Source organism: Rattus rattus, chromosome X (genome assembly GCF_011064425.1).
Source record: "Rattus rattus isolate New Zealand chromosome X, Rrattus_CSIRO_v1, whole genome shotgun sequence".
NCBI classification, from domain to species: Eukaryota; Metazoa; Chordata; class Mammalia; order Rodentia; family Muridae; genus Rattus; species Rattus rattus.
In genome coordinates, this window is record NC_046172.1 from 21041699 (window position 1) to 21056685 (window position 14987).

The following is a 14987-nucleotide window of genomic DNA, read 5'->3' on the forward strand; positions in this document are numbered from 1 at the left end:
CACGTGCTCCACTATGTTCATAGCAGCCTTATTTATAATAGCCAGAAGCTGGAAAGAACCCAGATGCCCTTCAACAGAGGAATGGATACAGAAAATGTGGTACATCTACACAATGGAATATTACTCAGCTATCAAAAACAATGCCTTTATGAAATTCATAGACAAATGTTTGGAACTGGAAAATATCATCCTGAGTGAGGTAACCCAATCACAGAAAAACACACATGGTATGCACTCATTGATAAGTGGCTATTAACCCAAATGCTCGAATTACCCTAGATGCACAGAATAACATGAATCTCAAGAAGGATGACCAAAATGCAAATGCTTCACTCCTTCTTTAAAAGGGGAAGAAGAATATACTTGGGAGGGAATAGGGAGACAAAGTTTAGAACAGAGGCAGAAGGAACACCCATTCAGAGCCTGCCCCACATGTGGCCCATACATTTACAGCCACCAAACTAGGTAAGATGCATGAAGCAAAGTGAAGACCTGACAGGAACCGGATGTGGAGATCTCCCTGAGAGACACACCCAGAATAGCAAATACATAGATGAATGCCAGCAAACCACTGAACTGAGAACAGGACCCCCGTTGAAGGAATCAGAGAAAGGCCTGAAAGAGCTTGAAGGGGCTAGAGACCCCATTTGAACAAAAATGCCAACCAACCAGAGCTTCCAGGGACTAAGCCACTACCCAAAGACTATGGACTCACCCTGGGCTCCAACCTCATAGATAGCAATGAATAGCCTAGTAAGAGCACCAGTGGAAGGGGAAGCCCTTGGTCCTGCCAAGACTGAACCCCCAGTGAACGAGATTGTTGGGGGGAGGGTGGTGATGGGGGGAGGATGGGGAGGGGAAGCCCATATAGAAGGGGAGGTGGAGGGGGTAGGGGTTGTTGGCCCAGGAACTGGGAAGGGGAACAATAGAAATGCAAATAAGAAATACTCAAGTTAATAAAGATAAAAAATATCCAATTTAATAAAAATGGAAGAAAAAAAAGAACTATAATCAACTAAAGACTGCTGAGCAAAGTATATTAGTATCTCCCATAGATAAACCCTTTACTAGTTGTCCAGTGCAGAGTAGTCAGCCTGGATATATACACATCAAAAATGAATTCAGCCTGTTGTAAATATATATTTGTCCATGAACATACATACACATATGCATATTTGTATAACAGCAGTAAAGCAAAAAAAAAAGCTATTGATTTGAGGGTGTCGTTCAGGGTAGCTAGGAAAGTGAGAAAAGTGATGGAAGAAGTAATGTAGTTATATTTCTATTAAAAATACTTTTAAAAAAGTTTTAGGGCAAGACCCAGATAGAGGTTGGGAGGAGATAGTCAATATCAAAACCTGGATTAAGTTACTAAATACTTGTAAAACCAAAGCCACAGCTAGAGCTCAGTGGGTATTTGTATGGTGGGCAGACAATGATCATTGGTAATTTGCCCAGAGTTTTGTTGCCAAGGCCCAGAAAAATATTTAGCCACCAAATAACAAGGGCCACTCTAACTGAAAAAGTACCTAGGAAGTGAGCAAGTCTGTCCTATGCCCTATAACTTGACCTGCTAACTTCATCAATCTGGGCATTGACAAGAATGTAAGCCTCAGATGCAAATATGCCACTCTAGCATGGCTAGCCCTGTCTCTGAGCATGGAAAGTCTCCTTTGAGAAATTTCTCATCATTGACAATCAGATTCTAAAGGCTGTTGCTGAAAAGGGTAAGAATATGGCTGTGGAAATTTTAGAACAAAAACAACTTCTGTCCTCTTTCCAGACTTAGATCTCTCTCTTACTATCTTAAGCTTACTAAGTTTCAGTTAAAACCCACCTGTTTTCTGTTGCTTAAAGACTCCATTTCAGAGCAGAAGTCAGGAAAAGTTATTCAGTCCTAAGTTAGTACACAGTACGGTAACCCAAGATAATGGCAGGAGTGAGTATGAGCAAAGTACACTGATGAATATACATGTACAAACATACAAAAGAACAAATAAACAAAAGATAATAAGAAAAATGTCAAAGGATTCTGGAAAGATCCCCTTGGCTTCCCAATCATGTCCAAAAGGAAAAGGGACAAGGGCACACACTTCAAAACCTGCCTCCGAGTGAACAGGCAAGCTGGTATCTGAAGGAGTAGATAGATAATATCTGGTCATCAAAATAAAACAGGAGGTGACATCTCCTTTTTCAGGAGGTTTTCAATGGCATTTCTAAATTAGAGAGGAGCACTTGCTGGCAGACAGGGGTTCCTACTGTGAGAAAAGACAGTTTTTTGGAGTTTCACTAGGATGACATTTTGTCTTACCCAACATGTGTGGATTGTAAACACCAAATGTCTGTCTTATGCAGTATCCAGTTCTTGACACTAAAAACTTCAAATGTTAGAGTTCACCATACTGCTTCTAATATTTGTCTCTGAGGATTATAGAGTAAAAGACAAAATAAACTCATTTTTCTTCATTGCCAAAGCACAAGTTTTCCCAAATGAAAAAAAAGTGTGTGTGTGTATATATATCCAAAATAAATAGAATCTGTTCCTTTATACAGTAGTTTTACAGGATTTTGTACTCTGGCAAGATTCTTGACAGTGTACATGGAGGACAGGAATGAAACTTCAACAGAAAATTGACTAAAGCATTCACTTCACTTCCTGCTTTGAGGTATCTTCTTGGCCTACCTATGAATTTTCAGAGAAATGATGAGAAATACCTATTTCTGAACCTTGATGTATTAGTTTGAAAAATATCATAGAAAGGGGACTGGAGGTATGGCTCAATAGAGGCTGACAGACTATGATCTGTAGGAAAAATAGAACCCACAGCTTGTGGTTTTGTAACTTAAAGACACAACTGGAACAGGCTGGCACTGTAGTCTAGATGAAAAATCAAGCCATTGCCCTCCATCCTTTCTTTTTCCTCTACTCCAAGACCCTGCTTCACAGACTAGTGAGTATTGTTCAACCATGCATACATTGAGGCCATTGATAATGACAACTTTTGGACACCAAGCCATCTAGGATCATTCTGACTAACTGCCCAAGTTTAATGATAGTGGGTGCTAACAAGGAAGAGTACAACTCATCTAGGTTAGGTCCTCCCAACCCTATTCACCACCTGTCATTCTTTCTTGAGCCAGTGCCCAGCCATATGAGCACATTTCTTTCTGAGGAAGTCTTTATAACTCTATATATATAGTGGCAACTGCTCTTATAACCAGCCACCCTAGGGAAATGATGCAGAATGCAGCAAGATTTCTCCCACTCAGTAAATGACACAACCTCCTCTGTGTTGCCTTTGGTCAAGAAAAATGCCAAATAATTGTTGTCTGTCATTTCACATTAAAAATTGGGACTAAAATGTCTAAAATACACTATCTAAATAGATTAACCATCATGACTGTGGAACCTGGGGAAAGGGAAATGAGAGTCTGTGCCAAGAGATCAGAGAAGGCTCTGATTTAATCTGCATTCAAAAGAGCGTAGCAAGTCTTAGATCTGTGGACCAGAACACATACACTTCTGAGACACTGTGTCATCTGCACATCAAGATCAGTTGATAGGGGATATTAATGCCACTTAACAGTCTCAGTTATATGGGGGAATGTGAATGCCACCTACTGGGCACGAACAGCCTCAACACATTGGACACATTGCAAAACACACTCCAGAACCTGGAAGTAGCAACTACCACCCAGCAGGATTGCTTGCAGTTGGGTCACACTGTTGCCACAGCTGGCTGAAGTCTTACTGATAGGCTTTCTTGAGTGCAATCAAACTTCTCAGGGCAGAACAGTTTTCCAATGTCTTTGCTATGTAGTTACACTGGGTGCAGAAGAAGAATGTTCTTGTATCTCTGCCCTCTCTTGAATAGCAATTTGGGAATGATCTCTCAAAAAATCAGTCCAAGTCCCAATCCCAAAGACCTGTGAGTGTGAGCTTATTAGGAAATAGCATTTGTCAGCAGATGTAATCAAATTAAAGGATCTTGGAATGTGCTTATTCTGGACTGTGTGAGGGTCTTAGGTTCAGTTACAGATGACTTTCTAGAGAGATCATGAGGACATTTGAGATACAAGACAGGAGAAGACGTGAGAATTCAGAGTGAGGATTTCCCATGCCACAGAATAAATACCAAAGACTTCTGACAGCTGCCAGAGTCTAAGAGAGGGCTACAAAAAGGATTTGTCTTTAACTCCCTTACAAATTCAGCAATATCAAGAGACCAATGTATCACACATTAAAATGCCAATAGCAGCATCCTCCAGAGTGACAATTGAAACTGTTCCCGGTACTTACAAATGCCCTTAAGAATCAAGATGGCCTTGTCTTTTTTTTTAATGCTGTGTTGCCATTATGTACTATAACTGAAAAAGAAGGCACTTCTGATGTCTGTGAAAATTCTCCAGTCATCAGATCACCTAAGCAGCAGAGTAAGACCACATCATAAAGGCAAATTCAAAGTAGAACTAAAGTGGGGAAACAGGAACACAGAAAAAAATTACCGTCTTCTTCATTGATGAGATCATTCCTCTGAGCCACTCAATGTAAACAGGAACTTCTTTTAATCCATTTGGATCACTAGAAATTAAATAAGATTTGTTATCTTTGCTTCTTTACAAGGTAAAGGTAAATTTCAGGGTCCTGGGACAAAGAAAGGAACCTATGGCCTTCAGAGAGAGAGGAGATACACACACACACACACACACACACACACACACACACACACACACACACACACACACACACAGAAAAAAAACACAAAGAGAGAGAGAGAAACAGAAAGAGACACCGAGCACAGAGGAATGGAGACAGATAGACTTACAGAGACAGAAAGACAAATTTACAGAGACAGACAGACTTACATACAGAGAAGCAGACAGACCAACAAACAGACTTGCAGAGAGGCGGACAGAGACAAACTGACTTGCAGTCAGAGGGGCAGATAGTGACCAGAAGACAGACAGACAGACTGCTACATACAGACTTACACAGAAGGACAAACAGTTACAGACAAACTTACAGAGTCAGACAGGCTTACATGCAGAGAAGTAGACAGACAGGCTGGCTGACAAACAGACTTGCAGAGAGGCAGATAGAGATAGACAAACAGACTTACAGTGAGGGGCAGCTAGTAATCAACAGACATATAGACAGACAGACTTACAGAGACAGACAGACGATACAGAAAGATTTATAGAAAAAGACAGACAGTTACAGACAGATTTACAGAGAAAGACAATTAACAGAGTCAGACAAACTTACAGAGAAACAGACTTACATAGAAAAAGAGATAAATAGACTTACAGATAGAAAGACAGACAAAACAGATTTGCAGAGAGGCAAACAGCAACAGACAGACAAACAGACTTTTAGCCAGAGGGGCAGATAGTGATCAGCCGACAGACAGATATATAGACAGATGGTTACAGACAGACTTACAGAGACAGATGGACAAACAGACAGAGAGTTACAGACAAGACTTACAGAGACAGACAGACAGTTACAGACAAACTTTAAGAGACAAAGTTATAGGGAGACAGACTAACAGACAGGAAAAGAAATAAAAAGACAGACTTACAGATAGAGAGGCAAACAGAAACAGACAGACTTGCAGCCAGAGGGGCAGATAGTGATCAACAGACAGACATATAGACCAATAGACAGTTACAGACAGACTTACAGAGACAGACAAACTTAGAGATACAAATAAACTTACAGAGAGACGACAGAAAAATACAGAGAGGCAGGCAGAAACAAATAGACTTTAAGACAGATGGAAAGATAGAGAATGACAGGCTTGTAGACAGACTTACAGACAGATAGACTTGCAGACAGAGACAGACAGACTTACAGACTGAGACAGACTTACAGACAGAAAGGCAGACAGTGACAGACAGACAAACACGGTGACAGAGACTGAGACAGACACAAAGAAACAGAGACAGAGACAGACAGACTTACTGACATAGAGATAAACACAGAGAGAAAAGACAGTTACAGATAGAAACAGACTTAGAGAGAGACACAGATAGTCCTACTTGCAGACAGATAAAGGCACAAATAGAGAGAGACAGACTTACAGAGAGACAAAGACAGAAATACAGAGATATACGGAGATAGATAGATGTGCAGAGAGATAGACTTACAGACAGGCAGACAGAGGCATAAACAAAGATATATAGAGGCTTACTGACTGAGAGACAAAGATTTACAGACAGACAGACAGACAAAGATATATAGAGGTTTACTGTCTGAGAGACAAAGATTTACAAACAAACTTACAAACAGAGTAACTGACTGACTGACTGACTGACTGACTGAATTGCAGAGAAGTAGACTGATGCAGACAGACATACAAACAGGACAGACAGAGGCACGGACAAAGACAGACAGACTGACTTACAGGAAGACAAACAGATGTGCAGACAGATCTAGAGAGAGACAGAGATCAACAGACTTGTAGACAGGCAAACAGAGACAGATAGAGCCAAATACATGAGGTAGACAAAACAACAGACTTAAAGACAGATACAGACAGACAGATTTACAGCACTACAAAGACAGACAAGACAAAGACACAATAAGCGAGAAATGGAGAAACAGAGGTAAAGACAGACAGACTTATAGATAGACACAGTGAAACAGATATAGACACAGACAGACAGATAGACAGACAAACAGACAGATAAACCCTCCTCATCAAAAGCTTGCATCCAAGAGGAAATGCAACAGTTAACACAGGGGTTGATCTTCACTTTATCTCCTGACTCTTGGTGTCCTCAACTGCCAAGTAAAGTCAGATTCTAACTTTAACACTATTTCTGAGAATAAACTTGAGCCATTTTCAAGAAGACCATAGCAATATCATCACTGGTTAGAAGTGTGGCTTGGGAATAATGATTTCTGTTTTGTGCTTTCACAGTAGAGCTCTGAAATGTGACCTTCCATATAATCTCTCCAATTCTCAGATCTTCATCTATAAGAAGTGGGAACTGTGGTGCAATCACCTCCGAGTGATGATTCTCGTTAATGAACTTTAAAAGTGCTTGGTCTAGAGCTTTATTGGCATAGGAAACTAGCCAAGAAATATTTTTCAGAGATAAGGATTCCTGAGTCAGATAGTCAATTTAGTGGGTACATGGATGTTACGGATGGTTAGAAAGCACTTACCAGAGGAAAACAAAAAGTCTTAATATTTACAGTACTACAAAATAAAGTGTCCAAAGAAAGAATTTGGAGGAGAGAGTTGGACCCTCAGAAGTGTGGACAATTCTGATATCTCAGGGGAGACCATCACTTCTGCTCACATTCCTGAACCAAGAGGAACCAGCCTAGTGCTCTCTGTGCCCTCTGGGCAGAGGAACATAGGAGCAGTCAGGGGCAGGACCCTTCAGGTTTGTGCTTGCACCGAAAGCTGAAAGCCAGTTGCCAGGAAGACCTACAAACTCGAGAGCAGGGGTAAGACCAAATCTTCTACAGCAAGCAACCCTCTTGGAGGCTACAGGTCACACAAACCAGGGAGACACTCTCTGTTCCTAGATCTGGTTGAAAGAAAACAGATCAAGAGGAGAGTTAACACACAGGCCTACAAGGAAGGTCAAGCAACTGTCAGAGACAGCTAGATAAGCTAACACCAGAGACAACCTGATTGTGAAAGGCAAGCAAAGGAACCTAAGCAACAGAAACAAGACTACTTGGCATCATCAGAGGCCAGCTCCCCCACCAAAACAAATAGTGGATATCCAAACACACCAGAAAAGCAAGATTTGGATTTAAAATCCAAATTATCATGATGATAATAGAGGACTTTAAGAAGGACATAAATAACTCCCTTAAAGAAATACAGGACAATACAGGTAAACAAGTAGAAGTCCTTAAAGAGGAAAAACACAAGAAATATCCCTCAAAGAATTACAGGAAAACAAAATCAAATAGGTGAAGGAATTGAACAAAATCATCCAGGATTTAAAAATGAAAATAGAAACAAAAAAGAAACCACAAAGGGTGACAACCCTGGAGATAGAAAGCCTATGAAAGAGGTCAGTAGTCATAGAGACAAGGATAAATAAAAGAAACAAGAGATAGAAGAGAGAATCTCGGCGAAAGAAGATACCATAGAAAACAACGACACAACTGTCAAGGATAATGTAAAATGCAAAAAGTTCCTAATCCAAAACATCCAGGAAATCCAGGACACAAGAAGAACATCAAACATAAAGATAATGGTTATAGAAGAGAGTGAAGATTCCCAACTTAGAGGGCCAGTAAATATCTTCAACAAAATTATAGAAGAAAACTTCCCTACTTAAAGAAATGACCATAAGCATACAAGAGGCCTAAAGAACTCCAAAAAGATTGCACCAGAAAAGAAATTCCTCCCATGACATAATAGTCAAAACACCAAACACACAAAATAAAGAAAGAATATTAAAAGCAGCAAGGGAAAAAGGTCAAGTAACAAAGAAAGGCAGACCTATCAGAATCACACCAGACTTCTCACCAGAGACTATGAAAGCCAGAAGATCCTGGGTAGATGTCATACAGACACCAGCCCAGGCTACTATATCCAGCAAAACTCTCAATTAACATAGATGGAGAAACCAAGATACTCCATGACAAAACCAAATTTGCACAATATCTTTCCACAAATCCAGCCCTACAAAGGATAATAGATGGAGAACTCCAACATAAGGAGGGAAACTACACTCTAGAAAAAGCAAGAAATTAATAATTTTTCAACAAAAGCAACAGAAGATAGCCACACAAACATAATTCCACCTCTAACAGCAAAAATAATAGGAAACAACAATCATTATTCCTTAATATCTATTAAGATCAATGGAATCAATTCCCCAATAAAAAGAAGCAGATTAACAGACTGGTTAGGTAAAGAGGACCTAGCATTTTACTGCCTACAGGAAACACACCTCAGAGACAAAGACAGACAGTAATTCAGAGTAAAAGCCTGGAAAACAACTGTCCAAGCAAATGGCCTGAAGAAACAAACTGTAGTAGCCATTCTAATATCGAATAAAATTGACTTTCAACCAAACGATATCAAAAAGATAAGGAAGGACACTTCATATTCATCAAAGGAAAAATCCACCAAGATGAACTCTCAATCTCAAATAATTATGCTCCAAATGCAAGGGCACCTACATTCATAAAAGAAACCTTATTGAACTTCAAATCACACATTGCAAGTCACACAATAATAGTAGGAGATTTCAACACTACACTCTCATCAATGGACAGATCATGGAAACAGAAAATAAACACAGACATAGAGAAACGAACATAAGTTATGAAACAATTAGATTTAACAGATGTTTATAGAACATTTCATCCTAAAACCAAAGAACATACCTTCTTTTCAGCACCTCATGGTACCTTCTCCAAAATTGATCTGGCACAAAACAGGCCTCAACAGATACAAGGAGATTGAAATAATCCCATGCATCCTATCAGACCAACACGGACTAAGGCTGTCCATCAATAACAGAAATAACGACCGAAAGCCCACATGCACATGGAACTTGGATTCAAAGATAACTTGGTCAAGGAAGAAATAAAGAAAGAAATTACAGACTTTTTTAGAATTTAATGAAAATGAAGACACAACATATCCAAACTTATGGGATATAATGAAATCAGTGGTAAGAGGAAAACTCATAGCTCTGAGTGCCTCCAAAAAGAAACTGGAGAGAGAATATATTAGCAGCTTGACAGCGCACCTGAAACCTCTAGAACAAAAGAAAAACAAACACACCCAAGAAAAGTAGATGTCAAGAAATAATCAACCAAGAAACTTTCTAAACAATACCATACATCCCAAAAAAGAAATAAAACAGTTATCAAAAATCTCCCAAATAGAAAAAGGCCAGGACCAGATGGGTTTAGTGCAGAATTCTATCAGACCTTCATAGGAGACCTCATACCAATATTATCCAAACTATTCCACAAAATTGAAACAGATGGAGCACTACCGAATTCCTTCTATGAAGCCACAATTACTCTTATACCTAAACCACACAAAGACACAACAAAGAAAGAACTTCAGACCATTTTCCCTTATGAATACCGATGCAAAAATACTCAGTAAAATTCTCGCAAACCGAATCCAAGAACACATAAAAAACATCATCCATCATGATCAAGTAGTCTTCATTCCAGGGATGCAGGGATGGTTCTATACACAAAAATCCATCAACATAATGCACTATATAAACAAAATCAAAGAAAAAATCCATATGATCATTTCATTAGATGATGAGAAAGCTTTTGACAAAATTCAACACCTCTTCATGATAAAAGTCTTAGAAAGATCAGGAATTCAACGCCCATACATAAACATAATAAATGCAATATATAGCAAACCAGTAGCCAACTTTAAGCTAAATGGAGAGAAAATTTAAGCAATCCCACTAAAATCAGGAAAATAGACAAGGCTGCCCATTTTCTCACTACTTATATAATATTGAACTCCAAGTATTAGCCAGAGGAATCATAAAACAAAAGGGAGGTCAAATGGATACAAATTGGAAAGAAAGAAGTCAAAATATCGCTATTTGCAGATGATAGGATAGTATACATAAGTGACCCAAAAAGTTCCACGAAAGAACTGCTAAGCCTAATAAATAACTTCAGCAAAGTGGCTGGGTATAAAATTAACTCAGATGAACCAGTAGCCTTCCTCTACACAAAAGGGAAACAAGCTGAGAAAAAAAAATAGGGAAATGACAGCCTTCATAATAGTCCCAAAAAAATATAAAATATCTCGTGTGACTTTAACCAAGCAAGTGAAAGATATGTATGACAAGAACTTCAAGTCTCTGAAGAAAGAAATTTAAGAAAATCTCAGAAGATGGAAAGACCTCCCACACTCATGGATTGGCAGAATTAATATAGTAAAACTGACCATTTTTCCAAAAGCAATGCACAGATTCAATGCAATCCCCATCAAAATTCCTACTCAATTCTTCATAGATTTAGAAAGAGCAATTTGCAAATTCATTTGGAATAACAAAACACCCTGGATAGTGAAAACTATACTCAATAATAAAAGAACTTCTGTGGACCCCCAATGTAGGGGATTGTGGGGGGGAAGTAAGAGGGAGGGGATGGAGAGAGGAACACCCTTATAGAAGGGGAGAGGGAAGGGTTAAGAAGCTTATGGACAGGAAACCAGGAAAGGGAATAAAATTTAAATGTAAATAAGAAAATACCCTACACTTCTGGTTTTTAGCTGGAGTCCCAATCTCGTGCTCCCCGCCTCCAGCTCACTGCTCCCAAACCCCATGGGAGAGAGAGCTCACTCCAAGACATGTGGGCACTCCTGAGACTGCAGAGCAGAAGAGACCACCAACACTGCCCACCACTGCCCCCATCCTTGGCCCAAGAGGAAACTGTATATGGCCTCTGGGTTCCCTTGGATAAGGGCACAGGAGCAGCAAATCCGCTGCATCTGAGACACTGCCGGAACGTGAAGGGACCCACCGGATAAACAGTTCTCTGCACCCAAATCCCGTGGGAGGGAGAGCTAAACCTTCAGAGAGGCAGACAGGCCTGGAAAACCAGAAGAGACTACACTCTGCCCATCTCTGATGCCAGAGGAAAACACCGCCATCTGGAACACTGGTGCACAGAAGCTCCTGGAAAGGGCAGCAGATCTTCCTGGTTGCTGCCCACCCTGCGGAGAGCTCATAAGCAACACCCATGAGCAAACTTGAGCCTCGGGACCACAGGTAAGACCAACTTTTCTGCTGCAAGTGACCTGCCTGGTGAACTCAAGACACAGGCCAACAGGAACAGCTGAAGACCTGTAGATAGGAAAAACTACACACCCGAAAGCAGAACACTATGTTCCCATAACTGGCTGAAAGAAAACAGGAAAACAGGTCTACAGCACTCCTGAAACACAGGCTTATAGGACAGTCTAGCCACTGTCAGAAATAGCAGAACAAAGTAACACTAGAGATAATCTGATGGCGAGAGGCAAGCGCAGGAACCCAAGCAACAGAAACCAAGACTACATGGCATCATCGGAGCCCAATTCTCCCACCAGAGCAAACACGGAATATCCAAACACAGCAGAAAACAAGATCTAGATACAAAATCATATTTGATCATGATGCTGGAGGACTTCAAGAAAGACATGAAGAATTCCCTTAGAGAAATGCAGGAAAACATAAATAAACAAGTAGAAGCCTACAGAGAGGAATCACAAAAATCCCTGAAAGAAATCCAGGAAAACACAATCAAACAGTTGAAGGAATTAAAAATGGAAATAGAAGCAATCAAGAAAGAACACATGGAAACAACACTGGATATAGAAAACCAAAAGAAGAGACAAGGAGCTGTAGATACTAGCTTCACCAACAGAATACAAGAGATGGAAGAGAGAATCTCAGGAGCAGAAGATTCCATAGAAATCATCTATTCAACTGTCAAAGATAATGTAAAAAGCAGAAAAACTACTGGTCCAAAACCTACAGAAATCCAGGACTCAATGAGAAAGATCAAACCTAAGGATAATAGGTATAGAAAGAGTGAAGACTCCCAGCTCAAGGACCAGTAAATATCTTCAACAAAATCATGAAGAAAACTTCCTAACCTAAAAGAGATACCTATAGGCATACAAAAGCCTACAGAACTCCAAATAGATTGGACCAGAAAAAAACTCCTCCTGTCACATAATAGTCAAAACACCAAATGCACAAAATAAAGAAAGAATATTAAAAGCAGTAAAGGAAAAAGGTCAAGTAACATATAAAGGCAGACCTATCAGAATCACACCAGACTTTTCACCAGAAACTATGAAGGCCAGAAGATCCTGGACTGATGTCATACAGACCCTAAGAGAACACAAATGCCAGCCCAGGTTACTGTATCCTGCAAAACTCTCAATTAACATAGATGGAGAAACCAAGATATTCCATGACAAAACCAAATTTATACAATATCTTTCTACAAATCCATACCTACAAAGGATAATAAATAGTAAAGCCCAACATAAGGAGGAAAGGTACAACCTAGAAAAAGCACTAATCGTCTTTGCAACAAAGCAAAGAGAAGAATAGCACACAAACATAACTTTACATCCAAATATGAATATAACAGGACAATAATCACTATTCCTTAATATCTCTCAACATCAATGGTCTCAACTCCCCAATAAAAAGACATAGATTAACAAACTGGATACATAATAGGGACCCTGCATTCTGCCTGCCTAGGAAACACACCTCAGAGACAAAAGACAGACACTACCTCAGAGTGAAAGGCTGGAAAACAACTTTCCAAGCAAATGGTCGGAAAAGCAAGCTGGGTAGCCATTCTAATATCAAATAAAATCAATTTTCAACTAAAGTCATCAAAAAAAAAGATAAGGAAAGGACACTTCATATTCATCAAAGGAAAAATCCACCAAGATGAACTCTCAATCCTAAATATCTATGCCCCCAAATACAAGGGCACCTACATACATAAAAAGAAACCTTACTAAAGCTCAAAACACACATTGCACCTCACACAATAATAGTAGGAGATTTCAACACCCATTCTCATCAATGGACAGATCATGGAAACAGAAATTAAACAGAGACGTAGACAGACTAAGAGAAGTCATGAACCAAATGGACTTAACAGATATTTATAGAAGATTCTATCCTAAAACAAAAAGGATATACCTTCTTCTCACTCCTCATGGTACTTTCTCCAAAATTGACCATATAATTGGTCAAAAACAGGCCTCAACAGATACAGAAAGATAGAAATAATCCCATCATGTCTATCAGACCACCACAGACTAAGCTGGTCTTCAATAACAAAAAGGAAGAATGCCCACATATACGTGGAAATTGAACAATGCTCTACTCAATGATAACCTGGTCAAGGAAGAAATAAAGAAAGAAATTAAAAACTTTTTAGAATTTAATGAAAATGAAGGTACAACATACCCAAACTTATGGGACACAATGAAAGCTGTGCTAAGAGGAAAACTCATAGCGCTGAGTGCCTGCAGAAAGAAACAGGAAAGAGCATATGTCAGCAGCTTGACAGCACACCTAAAAGCTCTAGAACAAAAAGAATCAAATACACCCAGGAGGAGTAGAAGGCAGGAAATAATCAAACTCAGAGCTGAAATCAGCCAAGTAGAAACAAAAGGACCATAAAAGAATCAACAGAACCAAAAGTTGGTTCTTTGAGAAAATCAACAAGATAGATAAACCCTTGGCCAGACTAACGAGAGGACACAGAGAGTGTGTCCAAATTAACAAAATCAGAAATGAAAAGGGAGACATAACTACAGATTCAGAGGAAATTCAAAAAATCATCAGATCTTACTATAAAAGCCTATATTCAACAAAACTTGAAAATCTGCAGGAAATGGACAATTTCCTAGACAGATACCAGGTACCGAAGTTAAATCAGGAACAGATAAACCAGTTAAACAACCCATAACTCCTAACAAAATAGAAGCAGTCATTAAAGGTCTCCCAACCAAAAAGAGGCCAGGTCCAGACGGGTTTAGTGCAGAATTCTATCAGACCTTCATAAAAGACCTCATACCAATATTATCCAAACTATTCCACAAAATTGAAACAGATGGAGCACTACTGAATTCCTTCTATGAAGCCACAATTACTCTTATACCTAAACCACACAAAGACCCAACAAAGAAAGAGAACTTCAGACCAATTTCCCTTATGAACATCGACGCAAAAATACTCAACAAAATTCTGGCAAACCGAATCCAAGAGCACATCAAAACAATCATCCACCATGATCAAGTAGGCTTCATCCCAGGCATGCAGGGATGGTTTAATATATGGAAAACCATCAACGTGATCCATTATATAAACAAACTGAAAGAACAAAACCACATGATCATTTCATTAGATGCTGAGAAAGCATTTGACAAAATTCAACAACCCTTCATGTTAAAAAGTCCTGGAAAGAATAGGAATTCCAAGGCCCATAC